This window comes from Brachycentrus maculatus, unplaced genomic scaffold (genome assembly GCF_059751285.1).
Source record: "Brachycentrus maculatus isolate JH-2025_06_01 unplaced genomic scaffold, ASM5975128v1 h1tg000048l, whole genome shotgun sequence".
Lineage (NCBI taxonomy): Eukaryota > Metazoa > Arthropoda > Insecta > Trichoptera > Brachycentridae > Brachycentrus > Brachycentrus maculatus.
The window spans coordinates 731,013-749,378 of record NW_028280802.1 but is presented as its reverse complement, the minus strand read 5'-3'; the positions used below and the strand labels follow the sequence as shown (position 1 = coordinate 749,378).

Genomic DNA, 18,366 nt, shown 5'->3' with positions numbered 1-18,366 from the left:
TAAAATAAATCCTAAATCATTTGGTCCCTTTAATGAATTATTTTGTGTAATATTAAGCTACTTTTAAAATTAAAGCTTGTTTTTCTCTTGAGCCACGACTGCAAAAGTCACCCGTACAGTATGTTTTCTTCCCCGTTCTTAATCCATTTACGATGCCCTATTCTTAATCTTGTTTATTAGACATTGTCAACCAAAGCTGTCGTGATTTGTCGGCAAAAGCTTCCCGAACGCAGCCCAGCGAGATGATAAGTAAAAAGGGATCGATTCGTAGAATTTCGCGGTAGAAGCCGATGCATTTTTGTAGAAAGTTACAGATTTCAGCTTCGTCTGTATTAGGCTCGCTATAGGGAGGAGAACATCTCAATTGGTAGTGACAGTAATTGCCAATTTTGTGGGACAATGCGAGTTGGGACAGTAATTGTGTTGGGCGGGCTTTGTTTGTACGACAAAAACAAGCTATGGGTACACTTGTGGAACGGGTGATAAGTCGCAATTAAACAAAGCTTTGTTTAAAATGGGTATTCATTAGCCATGAAAGTTTATTTGAAGAAACTCTCAGTTAAATGAATAAATTTTATTTCATTACGAGCGACGACAATTGAAATACTTTGCTTCAAATGCTTACGTTTTTAATTTAACAACACATTTTCTTTGAAATTTATCATTTATTCAATGTATATATATATGTATATTTGTATATAAATATATGTGTATATATATATATATATATATATATATATATATATATATATATATATACATATATATATATATATATATATATATATATATATTTATATATATATAAATATATATATATAAATATATATATATATATATATATATATATATATATATATATATATATATATATATATATATATATATATATATATATATATATATATATATATATATATATATATATATATATATATATATATATATATATATATTTATATATTTGTGAATTTATGGCGAATGTAGTTAGAAAATGAAGCAGAGGAAGATTGTGAAAAACTTAGCACAATCAGGTATACCAACTTGGAAGCGGCCGGGTCAGGAGTCGAAATAGTTGGCGGTTATGTATGTGGAAATACATGTGCGAATAATGTTTACAAATAATGTTGACAGAGTGGTATGGCGTTCTATTCTCTCTACCTACCCCTGCGGAGAAGCGGCGTGATGGTTAGTTAGTTGGTTTTTTTCCTTGATTATGATTAATATTGTAGAATGCTTGTATGGTAAATATAACAAACGTTTTTTGAAGGGCACTTTAGCCAATTGCAAACTAAGTCGTAATATTTAAAAAAAATATCTTCGATCCATACTTTCTATTTTCTGCTAAATATAGATTGACATTTATCAAATAGAAAGCCTAATATTTGCAAATGAAGATTAAAACGCACTTAAATTACAACAATTATTTTTAAATCCTGATATAAAATGAAGCGTCACAATGGCGTTGAAACCTATCAAAATTAATTTGTTCTCTATCCCGGTCAATTCATTTCACTAATTGTCTTTTAACCTAATCTATCAATCAGGCGGGAAACCAACAATGTCTACTGTCTACTATACACAACACACCTGTAAAAGCGCGCCAGGCGGCCATTTTTCATCCGGTCCCAGTGGACATTTACTGCACAATTTCCTGTGCTCCTGATTATGGGATCGGCCCAATTATGTCTATACGAGGTTTTAAATAGCCAGTAAACACTGTTCTACATACATTAAAGGCGTGATAATTAGGTTTTAAAAAAAATGTTTCTAGGTTTTTATATCTTAGACTAATATTGTTGCCATATACAAATGACCTTTTATGTAACCTTTTCTGACCCCATTACTCTGTCCATAGTCAGCCACTTTACGTTCCCAAGTAAAGAAATCTAGGAGAATAAACTAAAATTCAATCATAAAAAATATTCATTTTGGAATAATAATATTAAATCAAATGTAAAGCCATATTATTTTTTGACATCTCAACATAGATGAAAAAGAAAATTAAAGTCAGGGCATTTACGGGGCTTACGACCGTCATAGGCTGTTGTAAGTATCTACTTTACACAAGTTTAATACCAATTACCCATGATTGACAACTACATTACTCAAATTCTTGGAACTTCTTTATAAATTCTATATGAATTTACTAGAATTTCACTAGAGACATTTATGGTGAGATGAAAGAGATTTTTGTTGAGCAATATAATATTTTGAAAAAACTTATAATATGAGATAATCCATATTTGTGAGCAAGGCACAGTAAAAAATTTGTAAATATTATGCCCGGATTTTTCTTTTCCCTTAATCCGGTACTTATAATAGTGAAATTTACAATTGAGCTGTGTATCATTATTATGCTTGTTAGTAAAAATATGCTTTGATTTGTTATTTTTTTATTTATTTTTGTCGAAGTTTTTTTTTAATTAAAAGGTTTATTTTTCATTACTCATAATTTGTCTGTGACTCAAGTTTCCTGTGTGAAAGATATTTAGTTATATATTTTTTCATCTATTAGATTGGGCGATTTTGGGCTATTTTCGACCCTCTGCGATGATATATGAAGTCGTTTATCACCCGATCATTCTGCATGCGAAAGCAACCACTCTGCGAACGGGGAATTGTGAAAAATATTACTACCAATTTCCGTTTTAAAGTGCCCGCCAATACTTTTAGCTTTCCCGCCTTTTGCAGATTATATCGAGAGCGGGAAATGAAACGTATTCCATATTTCAATTCGATTTTAACAAAATTGATGTGTATAAGATAACGTGGAAAATTTCGTTCTTGTTTCTAAAAATGTCTGTTATAATATTATGACACCCGGATTGATATTATGATGTGGAAATGTAAAGAAATGTATGTATACCAATATTTAAATTTAATAAAAAGATATGACATGTAAACAGATCTTCCATAATATACATTTTGAGGTTAAACCGATTGAATACTTACGACCATTTCAACGTTAGGAGCTAAAAAAATTTATTTAAAAAAAATATATTTAAATAAAATGTATATATTTATTTAAAAGAGCAATTATAAAACATTTTTTTTTTGCAATAGACTCACCAAGCTATTTCGTGTGTCTTGTCGGAGGAGTTCATTTTACATACGTTTTTTCTTGTTTTTATGTATTTTAACCTAATATACACAGAAAAAAGATATTTTTTTATAAATATAAACTATTTTACAATTTTCATAGAAATAACTCTTGATCCATTCATTTATTTTGCCTTTGTTTCATATTTTATTAAGACCTCTAACCTCCGTTTAAACCAAAAGTTCTTAATATCAAATGTGGTAAATAAAATCTTCATATAAAAACCAACACACTTTATGGAATGCAGCTAATTCTTGAATATTTCTCCTACAATGATCTTAGCGCGTTTGGCTTGCAAGCTAGAGGTCTCATGTTCGATTCTATTAAAACTCTTCTTATCATTCATCGGTAACTTTATGTAATATCACTTTGAAACGCTACTTTATGACTACCAGTTTCTGAATAATCATTCCATCGTCAGGTCAAATTGAAACTACATTTGTAGTCTATATTCAGTTGATATTTTAACTAAATAATTTATTTCAATTTGATACTGGACCAAATGAGCATTACACGTAGAGAATCCAAAAGCCTTATGCTAATTTTCAACTTCTGATCGTGTTTGCATACGCGAATTTAGCGATGTAAACAAAACCCTGAGTAATTCATCTGTAACAAGAGGGTTAGCGAAATGGTTTATTTTTCTCGCCATCAAAAGGTCTGACATCGTGGAGAACATCAAAGGATGTAAAATTCGGGCTAGAGTGTATGAAAAATACACCTCTAAATGTACAGTACATTCTAAATACAAAGGCACCCTTTATGAATTGACAGCAGTAGATATAGCAATTTTTACTGAATCATTACATTCCTTGTTTAAGGGAAATAGTTCATGTCTTATTAAAAATGCTTTCTTTTTTCAGATATAAAGTCTCCACTCTCTGCCCTCAGAAGAACTCTTCAACGGTAAGCAAATTATGAAAAAAATAATTGCTTGATTAAAAAACTCTGTTTGGTTTGCTTGATTAATATTCGATTGCAGCTTCCATGAAATAAGATTTGAAAATTTCCAAACTAAATCAGCCGTATTAGCCTAAATATTCACGTTGGTCTTTCATTTTCGCCCTTCGAAGGAGAAAATTCACGATCAAAGAGAATAACATAACGTCAATTACCACCGAGAATAAACCCAGTCATTAAAAGGAAAAATATTGTATTTTTCGGGGCATAAATTTTTATTGATTCGATTTCTCTAATATTGGCTACTTGAATACATATTTATCGTGTACTTTTGTTTCTCCCTTTCAGGACATAACACTTACTTTCAGGTAAAGGGTCGTTCACAGATCAATTGACATCGGAGATTGCGAGCAAAAAGTGTAAGAATATTACGGATGGGAGGGGACTTTTGTTATAAATTGGTACTTGCTTAAGTATAGAGATCTCTTCGCTCCCATACCACTTCCGCCCAAATGAGTCTCGGGACATGGAAGCATTTCCTTCTAGACGTAATATTGTATTTCAATTTTACAATGAAATTCCTTTTACTTTTTACAAATACTATTCGACGGACCCCTGGAGTTACTTAAGAGGGCTTAACATCATTTTATGGCACTTAATATAAGTTCTAAATTTTCAGAAAGCGTTATAACTGTTAAATGATGAAATTAAATTTTCTTAAATGCACGCTAAGTTCATTCTAAAATATAATAATGAGCAAAATACGAGTATCTCCAAATGGCTAATATTATTTTTAATTTCTCTGCCACGTGCGACATTCAGTTTAAAATTCAATCCAAAGCGGATTTATTGCCCGTATTTTAAGTCCTCAGATGGGAGGCGGGAATAAATTAAGAAGCAAGCCCTCATTTTAGTAGATTCTTCAAGTTTATTCTGTTCGCGCACCTTTATCAATATTCGGATTGTCGTTAAAATCTCAGTGTATGAACGACTTTTGAATTTTAATTCGTACCGAGGTGGCGCAGCGCCTTAAATATTCCTCTTAAATTTATGTCCAAAATATGCTTCCGTCTAATCTCTCATTTTGGATTCTAGATTCGTCGAATTTTCGCGTAAATTTATAAAGCTCTAGGGGTGCTATCTCCCTGTATATCAGTTTGTTTCTTATGACATTTCGATTCAAAGTATTCCTAGTGCTAGGTCGGTAGCTGAATGAGGCTCTTTTACGGAACTCACTTGAACATTGCAGGTTCAAAGCGAGAAGGGATCAAGAGGTAGGAAAATATAATCAATGAGGCAGCAAGGGTTTGTTGTAATATACAATTCAGAACAACGAACTCACTTTATCTTATTATGAACGGCTACCTTGAAAAAAATGTAGGAAAAATCAATTTAATTTTTCTATTATTCCTGTCAATTTTCAAACCTACAGCTCAAACCGAATCCTTGCCATTTAAAAACAAATTCATAACCTGAGCATAAAGTAAATTAAATTGTCAGCGGTTTACTAGGCGCCCACTGAAACCATTATACGGTTTTTGCTGCGTTATAAAAAGAAAGTTAAAGTAAATTTCTGAACTCTCGTCGGTAAATTAGCATCTCACTACTGTAGCAAGTCTTTGGAGACAGCAAAGTTTAGCGGAAGTGAGGTAATCACTGGCATTTCCTATTTAAATTTACACTTTTAAATGCATAAAATACGAGGCAAGTTACTTTTATTTATTACGAAAATAAATCAATTTGTTTTTTATAATACTCGTCGTAATAATATTTTTGTACTTTTTATCTATTCTCAAAATTTGATATAATCCACATGTAATTATTTTTTAAGTTAATGCTTAAAAATAAAATCTTTAGTTTCATCAATATTCGACACTCGTTTTACCCTCACTCTACATCCTTTGTTTACCTTTCTTCCTACAAAACTATACCACTTCGATCGAATTTTCCTAATCGCATTCTGCTGGGAAATTGTTTTACAAAGCTCCGACCTTACAAATCTCATTGTGATTCTACACGTATAGGGAGGAAATAAGGTTGTTATAAAAAGTTACCAATAGACCTGAGTATACTATAGATTGTTAAATTATTTGTTGTATCTCTTTTTGCGCGGTTTAGGTTTTTTCTTACTTTTGTGTTTTACCTAGCACTGCCTAAGTAAGAGAAGTTTTTCTTAAATTAACCTTCTCTGTGAATACATTTTGTATTACATTTGCATATAAGCGTGTAAATTATTATTATTAAATAAATATTGCAAAAATTAAAGTGGTATTACACAAAGTGAACGATGAATGATAAGGACAGTGTTATATTACCATACCACAAGGTTAACAATGCTTTTTAAATACAAAATAAAATATTGCGAATGTTATTTCTTTATTTTTAAATAAAGTCAAAAGAATTTTTCCTTAAATTTACCTTCTTTGTGAATACCTACATTTCGTATCATAATTTTATATCACATAAGGGTGTGAATTGTTAATACTTAATAAATATTGCCAAAATCAAAGTGGTATTACACAAAGTGAACGATGAATGATAAGGAGAGTGATATATTACCATACCACAAAGTTATTGCTAATGTTATTTCTTTATTTTTTTATGCTTTATAAATGTTTGAATTATATTAGTATAAACCTTGTTAAGAGACTCTCTTAAAAACGGTTTAAACCGTAAATTATAAACTTTGCTATTTTTTCCGGTAAAAAATCACCATGCACTTAGTGTATAGGTACGAGTACTTTACTTGAAAACAATGAGTAAATTCCTAGTATCTGGATTTAAATAACAATAAATAAAATTGATCGTGTTTTTCCTAGTACAAATTTCCATTATAAAACAAGTTTTTGTCTTTTTTTAATATTAAAAAAAAACACAAAACTGGGAAAGTCCGTGTGTAGTAGAGAGTGAGTTAAACTTCTACTTAGCTAACAAGTTGGCGCTATAGGGGCCGGTCAATTAGTAGGAATGTCCGCTGGACTGTAAATATTGAAGAATTTCTGTCTGTCCGGTAATTCTGTTCGCCAAAGAGATGAGGATATGTGGAATGTGTAGACGGTACGCGTAATTCACACGTACTTCCTTTGAACTTTTGTGCTTTGACTGTAATAAATAAAATTTAAAAAAAATAAGTCCTCTATTTGATCCGATTACTTTATATTTTTTATTAATTATTAAATGTTCAGCAATTGGCATCAGCCAGTCTACGGAAAGCAATAATGTTGATTCCGTTTGAATATTTCTCCTCCATTCGCATATTTTTGCGAAATAAATAAACAATAATGTACAATAATTTACTGTATTTTCGCCCTTCATGACTTAATAATTCTCAAAATTTGCGAGAAATGCATCTTAAAATGCACAATGAAGAACCCCAGTTAAAATTTGCATAACTTTACTAAAAATATCACTTAAATTTGTTCCTCCCAAGGCTTTGTTAGTGCTCGCATGAAATTCCTGAAACTGAGCAATACATTCAGAAGAAAGGTGAAGAATTTTCGGTGGGGAAGAATATTAGGGAGTAGAAAGCGGGGAATTCTGCAAGAAAGTTCAGGAACTTAGATGAATATGTAAATATTGGTGCCAGGAGAAGAAAGCTCTTTATCTTCGCTCTCTCAATCTCCTTATGACCTTTTATATTTTATGTCGTTTACCTTGTCTACATCTAGCTCACAGACGTTTTTTATCAGTATATTTAAAGAAAAAATATTACATTATCATTTTGTAAATCAAATGAGCATATATAGGTAGCAAATCGATAAAAGTGACAAACATATATACACAATGGTTACTGATTACTAAATGATTTGTCTTATTTAAAAACCAAAAAAATAGTAAATAAGTTATCCTATATATAAGTCATTTATCGAGTTCATTTGGCCGACTTAACTTACTTGTTAAAATTTTAGTCTAACTGCTGTAGTTATGTATATTAATATGTGTGTGTGTGTGTGTGTGTGTGTGTGTGCGTGTGTGTGTGTGTGTAGCACACGTCATGCTCGTTTACATTTACCACTTTAAATTTGTGTGTATTTATAATTTTACATTAAGTAAAAAGTGGCCAATTAAATTATTAAAACCATGAGTGAAAAATTCCTCTCCTTGCTCCCATCCCTATGGGCGGTGGAATACATCAACCCGAAAGTCGTTAGGACTATAGCGTCCACCAGAGTAATTGACTTTGTATTTTTTTATCTGTTTTTGCCAACAGCAAAGCCTTCGTCACGTGGTTTAATTATTGGCCTATCCGAGGGTTGATTACCGCCACCCTGCAGAATTAATCAGAAGGGATGGGTTATTTAAAAGTGTGAAAGTCCCAAACAGGGAGTGAATGTAAATCCTCAACCAACACTCGTAAAGCAACAATATTCTACCTGAATTAGGTCTTTGTTTTCTAAAAATGTTTGAATGTAATTTGATTTTATAAAGGAGAAGAGATCTTATTTTTTTACTATAAGCTAAATAAAATAGGCACATGTGCTTTTAGAAAAATATAATAAGTATATATTTTTTATTATACTGGTGTGAGGCTAGACAAATTTCTGTGTTATGTACACAACAAGGCAGGGGTTGAAAACCATGATTTTATATATTTTTTCTTACAAAATGAATTTAAAATTGAATGAGTTTTAAAATGGTAATGTCTTCGCTAATCAAAATCATTGATTTTTTAAACATTATTTATGTTAGTAATATTCTAATACGCTATCATATTGATGTCGCCAAAATCGTTCCCAGTACGCAGTTTCAAAAGTGCGTCCAGAATTGTCTAGTCAGTTTTCATCTCATATAACAAAATGTGCCTAAAACGTGACTGAAATTTTACTTTCGAGACTGAAATTTTACTCTCCGTTCTCGTCTAATTATCAAATCTCCACATAAGAAGTTTCACAAAAAAAACTTTATTTTATACACCAAATAAAATTGTTATGAAAACGTCAACGGATACAAGAATTGCATTCACGTCAAAATAGTGTCTTTTGTAATATGTTTTGTTAGTTCTCACTGCTCTCTGAAGATATTTGGACTAACAAACTGCCGTTGGAATATCACGAATTCATACATACTTACAGCACATAAAGTAGGGTAGCTTCGAGCCTTGGAAATGTGCCAGCTTTGGTATTCAACCCTCAGGTAACAACCCTTACATAAGCTATACGTACATAAGTAACAACTTATGCAGGTAACAAAACCTAAACCACTCGCGTAGAAATAAAAGTCCTTAACATTTTATAGGTCATTAAATTTACGTAAGAGGAGTAATCAGAGAACTTGGTAATTCATAACACTTTAATAAGGTAATAATAATGTTTTAGTTTGATCGAAGGGTTCAAACTTCACTATTTACTCGCCTTAAGAACTTTTCCCATTAGGTAATATGTATTTAACATTTTTGACCTCTACTGAGGACAAATGCGGCGACACACGCATACATACATATGTAAGTGCTTGTTAAAAACCGAGAAAAGCTACCCAAAGGGGTTCTCTCGTTTAAAATGATTTATTCACTTGATAAGGCGTTATCGACTTTCCATGTAATGATAATAATAAATATATCCATATAAGACCTGCAAATGTTGAAGAGAAGCCACCAACAGATCAGCAGATCTTACATGACTTATAAAAGTACCGAGAATAGCAAGAAGTTCTATTCGGTTTTGCACGAAAATGGAAAACGAGAGACCACATAGGTTTTTTTGAAAATTTAATTTTGATTTGATAATCAATAATTTGACGAGAATGGAAAATAAAACTTCAAGGACGCGTCACGATTATTAAGCACATTTCGTTGCATGAGGGAGTTTCTACTTTTTCTGATATTCTAGTTATATACTATTCGTAGAGAGAAGGAGAAAGAGAATTTTACATTCCGATGTATGCGCAACGATATAAAGAGAAAGAATAAGATACTATCGCTCATGCGCGCGTTTTATGTGTACACGAATACCCAGACCAATTTAAAATAAATCTTCTTTGAATTTATTTTGCCATTGGCGGGAATCGAACATCGAACTCGCGACACCAGTTTCGTAGTCGAGAGCGTCTACCCAACTACACTGCAGCCCCTGTAAGAGTATTGTAAAAAGGCATGTATCTAACCAAACCCACCATTTTATGCGATTTTATTTAAAGTATCAATCAACTTTTAAAAACCATTTTTCATAGTATCTGAATATCACTAACATTTTTTTAAATCGCTTTGCCGCGGCACACCTCTTTACGAAACAAGGCCTCGAATTGATTACGACCCCCGAAATATATTCAAGCCCATTTCATCGTAAATTTACATTTTGTTAAAATAAATCCGTAGTAATTGGTAGATAGAGAAAGTGTAATCCAATTAATTAACACAAATTAAACGTACTAAAGAGTGCGTGTGTCAAATGGACACCCTCAACAAATAAAGTCAAATGTGTGTACCTTACCTACCTCCTACCTTAACTTTTCCTACCTAAAATTTGATATAAAAAAAATATTTTACATAGGAAAAACAATCAGTGTTTTACTGTAGCGAAACATTTAAAATGTGCCGTGTTAGACAAATACTCAAAGTAAATGAAAACAAATTATTCCTGCAAATTAATTGAATTTCTTGAATTAAAATTTATTGATCATACATGCACTTTTTGTAGGCACACTCTCCAATCGCCTTTAGTTCCCTTTGCGAATTTTGTTTTTTGTCTTCAACATTATGCGAAATGCAGCAAAAAACGTGTCACAATAGATTTTAAGAAACAGTGGTTTTAACCAGGTAAATTTAGAGAAATCAAGACAAATACCATTGCGATGCCTATTGGCTACTTATTCATAAATGTTACGTCACTTTTTACGATTCGCTCTATGAATGTGGAGTCCATTCTGACTCTTTCTAGGATGTTCTTAGCCGATTGAGTGGCTGGTGCATTTGAAAAAATCAGAGCTTTTGAAACAATGTAAGCTGCGACGCATCTCATGCCCCAAACATCGACTAAATCATTCGAACCGATTCGTGAGAAATGTTCAGTCCACGTGCAAGTTCTCTAAAGCTACAATCACGATTTTTTAGCACTAATTGCTTTACTTGGGCGATGTTTTCTTTAGTATTCGACGTCCAGTCTTTAGCCATATCACGACCCTCTTGAACGCTTCGAACCATTAAAATGTTCTTGTTTTCGATATAAAAGAGTCATCGTAGGTTTTTTGCAATATTGTCAACGAATCTCAATGTAAACAATCGTACAATAAAACATTCTAGACAAATTCTATGCTATTTTTTTTTCACCATTGTAAAAATTGTAGCTCACACTTGAGTACAGACAATTTAGACTACTGGCAACAAATTTAAAACAAATTGTGAATAATTATGCGCAAATTAAGCGCCAATATATGTAATGTACAATTTTGCTAAGTGAACGAAAAAAATATGAAAAATTAAATATGCAAGCCTTTTAAATTACTCAGTCCCAGTATTTATTATCCAGAATCAATTTCTGATTTTCATCGTGTTACGTTACATATTTACGATTAGCGATACACAGTAATATTGGAGCACGGAAATATGCCTACCAAAAAAAGAGAAAACATTTCTTGTTATGTCTTCATATTTCCTAGTTTATCAAATGAGGTTCCCTTTAGGAGTATTAGACTCAAAATACAGTACTTTACACACGAGCTTTGACGTCTTATATTTTTTTTACGTCGTTATCATTTGTGGTATTAAAAAAAAGCAACCAAGGCTTGTTGCTCAAATAAGCTGTAAAAAATGATGAAAATATTCAAGATTTTTAGAAATACGTGAAATATTTTGAAAAGATTCTTACAAACATAATAAAGGTTTCACCTCTTATTTTTTTTCAATCAACAGATCAGAGGCAAATTCTTTTCAAATGGAATATATTTTTAACGATGTTTATGCAAAACTTGTAAACATGTTTTTACAATTTGTTTAGAATGTCAAAGCGGTTTGTAAAAATCACTCGTAAACGACCCACTCGTTTATGAGTGATTTTAACAACGGCTTAAAAAAATTAAAGCAGTTCGTATAGTTCGTATACTTATTCTATTATTATGGGTGGCTGTGATATTTTGCGACAAAACTCCTAATTACCGGTATTTCAGACATATTTTGTTTATTATTATGACGATGATTTTTTTTTCAAATATAAACTCCACCCACAATGTCACGAGAGCTTTGAAATAACAAGAAGAAAGTGTGTACGAATATCAAAAATCAAAGCAATAAGGTTGCTTTTAGTGGATAAAGTGATCAATCGGGTCATAATTTCTTTATAAATTTGTTTTTATTGTGCATAAAAATGTAGAAATATATATATTGAATCGTAATTTTTATCCATAATGTAATATCTTTATTGATTCGTAATTTGTATCCATCAAGTAGTAGTGATTTGAATAGCTTTATCAAAAATTTACAACTTTTTCTTTTGAAAACACAATGGCTCGATTCTATGTGATTATGTTTTTATTCTATCCACGCGCATCCGTTTTATCAAAATTATAATCCTCGCACTGCGGTTTAACCACAAACTTGGGGCAAGTGAACATAATTTAGCTGTCATAATCTACCAATTTAGTACCTTAATATCGGATTACAGGCAGAAGGTTAAACACCTGGTCCACGATGTGAGAGTATTCAATACACTATTGCAGCAAAATATTAAACTTTCGTTAAAGGCTGACTTGCCAGTTAATAATTTGTTTACTTGATTGCAAAGATGTTAGATCGTAATATATTTAGAACATATTGTATTCTTCGCAACAATAAAATGAAACTACTGAAAACACGTGCTTTTAATAATAATTCGTATAATTTACATTATACGTATCTTCTTTTCTTTTCCTTGTTTAATGGTGCATAGTCTACTACTTTCACATATTTTCAAGTAAAATATTCTCATATTCTATTCGTCATCGTAAACATTTATTCAATGCACAAGTTCACTACTCATGTAAAATATTTATTTATTATTCAATACTTATGTAAAATAAAACAATATGATTGTTTTTTAATATATTTATTAATTTTCAAGCAAGTTATTCACACCAAACTTTATCCACACCAAATGGTGCATAGGGCACTGCATCGTTTTGACAAAGTGTTATTAGTTCCGAGGTAATATTTAATAAATATTGCAGTGTAAAATCACTAATATTTATGTCCTCCTCCACCTGGGAATCGAACCCGAGACCTCCAGTACGGTAGCTATACACGCTAACCATTACGCCACCGAGGCAGAGAAGTTTATTTATGACGATTTCTAATTGGAATTTGAAGCAGTACCTGCGTTTACAAAATTCCTTTTACGTTCTCTTGAATAGGTATAAGTTTTTTTTTTATGTTGAAATTGACAAAAACTGTTATAACTAAAAGGTATTCATATAATTATTACAAGTGATGTAGTTAAGTATTGAAATTTGTGATATCATAATAATTCCGTTCGGTTACAATAACTTAAGGGATAAATTTGGAACACAAAGTAAGCTGCTGGGTTCCCTCGGGATTCATGTATAATCCTTTCTATCCCTTTCTAATGTTTTCCATCCCTTTGTGAATTTATCTTTCCCCTAAACACGTAAAGAATAATTAAAAACATTATGCAATCACACGTTTGTACATACATATGTAACAGGTGTTGTATTACGATGAATAATATCATTGTATTATTAATTAAAGTTTCATCAGAATTTCGTTTTATTTCATTTTTCTTTCGAAACTGGTCGTGTGTAATAAAATAAAATTGAATAAGTGGTAGTACACAAGTGTTTTTTTTTAAATAATCAACATGCGATTTATTAATGTCGAATCACGCACGCACACACACACACACACACACACACACACACACACACACACACACACACACACACACACACACATACACATACACATACACCCTGGCACACTTCACACATACACATTCACCCTCTCTTAAAAACACGTTTATTTTCCAATTTGATATTTTGTACTAATTTTTTTGTATTTCTGTTATTAACTGTAATTGGCTTTATTATATGTAACTAACTAACAAACTAACCATCACGCCGCTTCCCCGTAGGGATAGGCAGAGAGAATCGAACGCCACACCACTTTGTCTTTGCAAACATTATTTGCCTCTTCCACATTCATGTATCTCCTCATTCATACCCGAAGATTATAACGACTCCTGACCCGTCCGCTTTCAAGTATTTGACATACCTGATTGTTCCAAGTTTTCCTCGGTCTTCCTCTGCTTCTTTTTCCAACTACATTCGCTTCACATTTTTTTTAACGGTTCCTTCCTCACTCATACGTTCCACATGTCCAAACCATCTCGACACACCTTTCTTTATTTTATCGATAACGCTTATCTCAGCCTTGCGTTCTTTCCTTATTTCACCACTCGAACATCTATCCTACATCGTTTTGCTACACATTCGTCTGAGGGATCGCATTTCGACTGCATTCAGACTGCTTTCATTCTTCTTTTGCCAACTCTATGCCGCGCTTCCATAAATCAGGTTTTGAAACAGGACTCGCTGTGGACTGCCAGTTTAGCTTTCGCTGATAGATTTTTATTTGCTTAAACTGATTTTAGTGCACCATTCACTATGTTCCCATATGTATATTCTTTTAATGTTTTATTTTACGAGTTTAACATATGTATAGCTGATGTATCCAAATAAATTAATAAAACATAAAAAAGGACACATCACTCTTGTTATATGTTGCTCAGACCATTAATGTAGTTATCCAAAAATGTTAGACATTATATTATTACAAAAACGTTAGACATTATATTATTACAAAAATGTTGGACATTATATTTTTACAAAAATGTTAGACATTATATTATTACAAATATGTTAGACATTATATTATAACAAAAATGTTAGACATTATATTATTACAAAAATGTTGGACAATATATTAAGCTTGTACAAGAAAATACATTTCAGAGTAATATGTCAGGGTCGGAAGCGAAGGAGAAGCATCCGATTAACACGCGTTCGGCTTCGGAACTAAGAGTCGTGATTATCCATTATACACGTTGCGGAACGGGGGTAGGAGGAGCACAATGCCGAGGGTGGCTGAATAAGGAAGCGCCTTACACTGAGGAATTAAGGAGAGGGAGAAAATTGTCAAAGCAAAGACAACAGCGGTATTACATTCCTGGATACAAATTATAATTATAATATAAGCAGTTAATATTTTGGTATTAACAAAATTTAGCATTCCTCCGTATTCCCAACAGGTCTAATCGATGTAATATTGACTTATAAATTTAAACTTACCTATATTACGCACTAATTTTCTCTTTAAAATTAAACGATCAAGTATGCCAAATACTTGAAAGTGGTCAGGTTAGGAGTTGAAACAATCGGCGGGTATGTATGAGGAGATGCATGAACGTGGAAAAGGCAAAGAATGTTTGCAAGGACAGAGTGGTGTGGCATTCTATTATCTCTGCCTAGCCCTGCGGAAGCGGAGTGATGATTAGTTGGTTAGTTTTTATTAAACTTGAGGCCTTTTGTGTGATACGTGACGTAGCCAAATTCTGCAGAAAGAGACAAAAATACTATCTTATACGTAGGTATATTATTCAACCCATGGTGAAATTCCACAAATAATATTTTAAAAAAATATATTTACTGTAAAATTCGTGAGCAACTGACACAGACTATCTTAATGGTGATATGCATATTTTTTAAAAATTATTGTGAATTGAAATAAATACCTATTATTAATTGATGTTCGTAATAAAGCATGTAGTAGGTAAATATTTTTTGTCACTTGTATAAAATAAATCAATTGAAAAATTTCTGAATTAATGATTAAAGAAAACACTTCGTTTTTTACCACTTGAGTTTTATTATAGACTACATGTTTCAGAAGTTAAACCTCCATCATTTAGGTCTGTATAATAACTATAGTTATTATACAGACCTGAATGATGGAAGTTTAACTTCTGAAACATGTAGTCTATAATATGTAAAACTCTATAGTTTTCTTTAATCATTGTAACATGTCTTACCACAAAGTTAATGCCGAAACAATAAATAAAATTTCTAAATTGCTTCAAAATTTAACCTTTAACGATAAACTGCAAAAATAAATTAGCTTTCCAATGTTCAATTTTCATTAAAAATAATTCACACATTGCTTAGCATTTAAAACATTAACAAAAATACTTTAACATAATTTTTTGATACTGCTCAAAATGTTTTGAGTTCATAAACGTTATATATACGAGTTTATAAATAGTAATACACATTTTTTTTTACTTACAAAAATAATACCTGTTTTTCCACTGGTAGATTGTTTGGATTAAGAGGACAGTAGAGTTGAAATTGAGATACATAGAGGGCAGGTAATGGATTAACTCGGCTTGTTATAGATCCATATGTCGGAAGCGTAACCACAGACATAACAAAAGCAGGTTCGTTTATTGCCAGCGACTAATAAAAAAATCCTGGTGTTGCTGAAACTTATTGAGCGGCGATTCAGTAATCGATAATTGGACGAGAATGGAGAGAAAAATTTCAAAGACGCGTCACGTTTTATGCACATTTCGTTACACGATTTGAACTGATTAGTCAACCAAAGATGATGGCGCCATCTTCACACGGCGAACGCAATTACCAATAGTGATAACGTGATAGAAGAGGATACTTGCAGTTTTGCTAACACAAATTTTCATTTAAAAAAAGTAAATCATTTTGATAAGCGAAAAGGTTATGGGAAACGAACGTATAATTTAGGTTAATTCGTTTAATGTTTTTGATTCATTAATTTTTTTAACTCTTACTTTGAAACACTGTTGAGATGGTAATTATTTCCATTTTAAGTATGCATCTTTTCAACATAAAAGAAATACATATGTAGGTACCTGGAAATAAATTTCATATTTGTACAAATAAGTTTTAAATTTTAAGTTATATTATTTGTCGTATCAATGGTCCGCCTACACCCTACGTATATGACAGTAAACATTTTTTTTTTAAATTGTGAATCTTTAGTTGTGTACCTTGGAAATAAAACACAAATAAGTACATATTTTCATAAAATATTCATTCTCGCTCTCCGAAAATGTCAAAATAGAAAAAAAAACTAGTACACGACAAAAATATTATGAGGATGTGATCGATCTCAACTTACCTGACACACATTGGTACCTATTTATGTTTTGTGTCAGTCAGTTTCAAATAAATACCCATATACTCGTAATGAAGTGTTTTCTAGGTATTCAGTTTTTTTAAAGGATACACAAGTAGGATTTTTTAAATTATTAATTTATTTTAAAAGTAAACATATTTTATCGTATTTACTTAAAATAGTTACAAGAAAACATTTTATATTAATTTATTCGCTACACATTTCTATGAAGATCTTACTATGAACAATCTTAAAATAAATTACTGTGTTCTCTCCTATAAAGAGACTAAGCTTGTGCTTGGAGAGAGACTTACACTCATTGTGTATTATTTATGCTTATGACATATACTTAATTGTTTTTTTATTGTATTTTTTAAATCTATTTTGGGTATGTTTTTTCAATATTTCGAGAAGTCTTTTCACCTTTTTTTCTTACGATGAGAATATGAAATCGATCTGTCATTGCTTGACATGATATACATAAATATTTCAATAAAATATTTTTTTAAGGAAGCCAAATTGGCCTGAGTTTAAAAATATCCAATTTCCATACAGCTTGCAACCGGAAAACCTGCGTTGACTCTGTCACCAACTTATAACAGAGGTAGCAGGTGTAACTATGCACCACAATATTCTGCAGGCTTGTGACTAGACAATTGGCCGATTAAAGTGCCACAGAGAGGCAGCCAGTTTGATTAACGACACTTTTTATAAGGCCCGATTAATTTATAAACATTCAAACGCGTGGGTGGAATCTGCTTACGTGATTTGCGAAATGGTTTTACGACTGTAATTAAAATAGGACTAAAACATATAATTTCACGAATAAATGTATGCGGTTTATATGGTACAAGTATACATAAATTATTTTCCAAAACTAATTACAAAACTGAATTAAGGAAAAACTAAACATCTAATATTAGTAAATGCTTTGCTTGTTTCTTATGAAATAAACATTTTTTGTTGGATATTTAAGTATAATTAATTTGCAAAACCAGAATAAAGCAATTATTAAAATCTGGTTTATTATGCTCAATGCAGCTTCTCTCATTTCTGTTTAGATGATTTTTTAGAAAAACCAATGATTAAACTGATTAAAGAAATCTATAACATCAAATATTAAGATGTTTTTTAAAATTGATTTTTTATTGAATATTTAAGAATAATCAAAATGCGCTACCTGAAATGATCAATTATTAAGATCTGGTTTTATTATGCTCATTGCATCTTTTCT

At 31.4% G+C, this 18,366-nt stretch overlaps 1 protein-coding gene across 3 annotated transcripts in view; it reads left to right on the top strand.

Moving 5' to 3' along the window:
• LOC148312231 (discoidin domain-containing receptor 2-like) overlaps positions 1-18,366 on the top strand; it is a 413,155-nt gene that overhangs the window by 230,422 nt on the left and 164,367 nt on the right. For all 3 annotated transcript variants that reach the window (XM_088277615.1, XM_088277614.1, XM_088277613.1), the window contains one exon: positions 3,967-4,009. The gene's annotated coding sequence lies outside the window, so the exon portion shown is untranslated. The remainder of the gene's footprint in view (positions 1-3,966; positions 4,010-18,366) is intronic.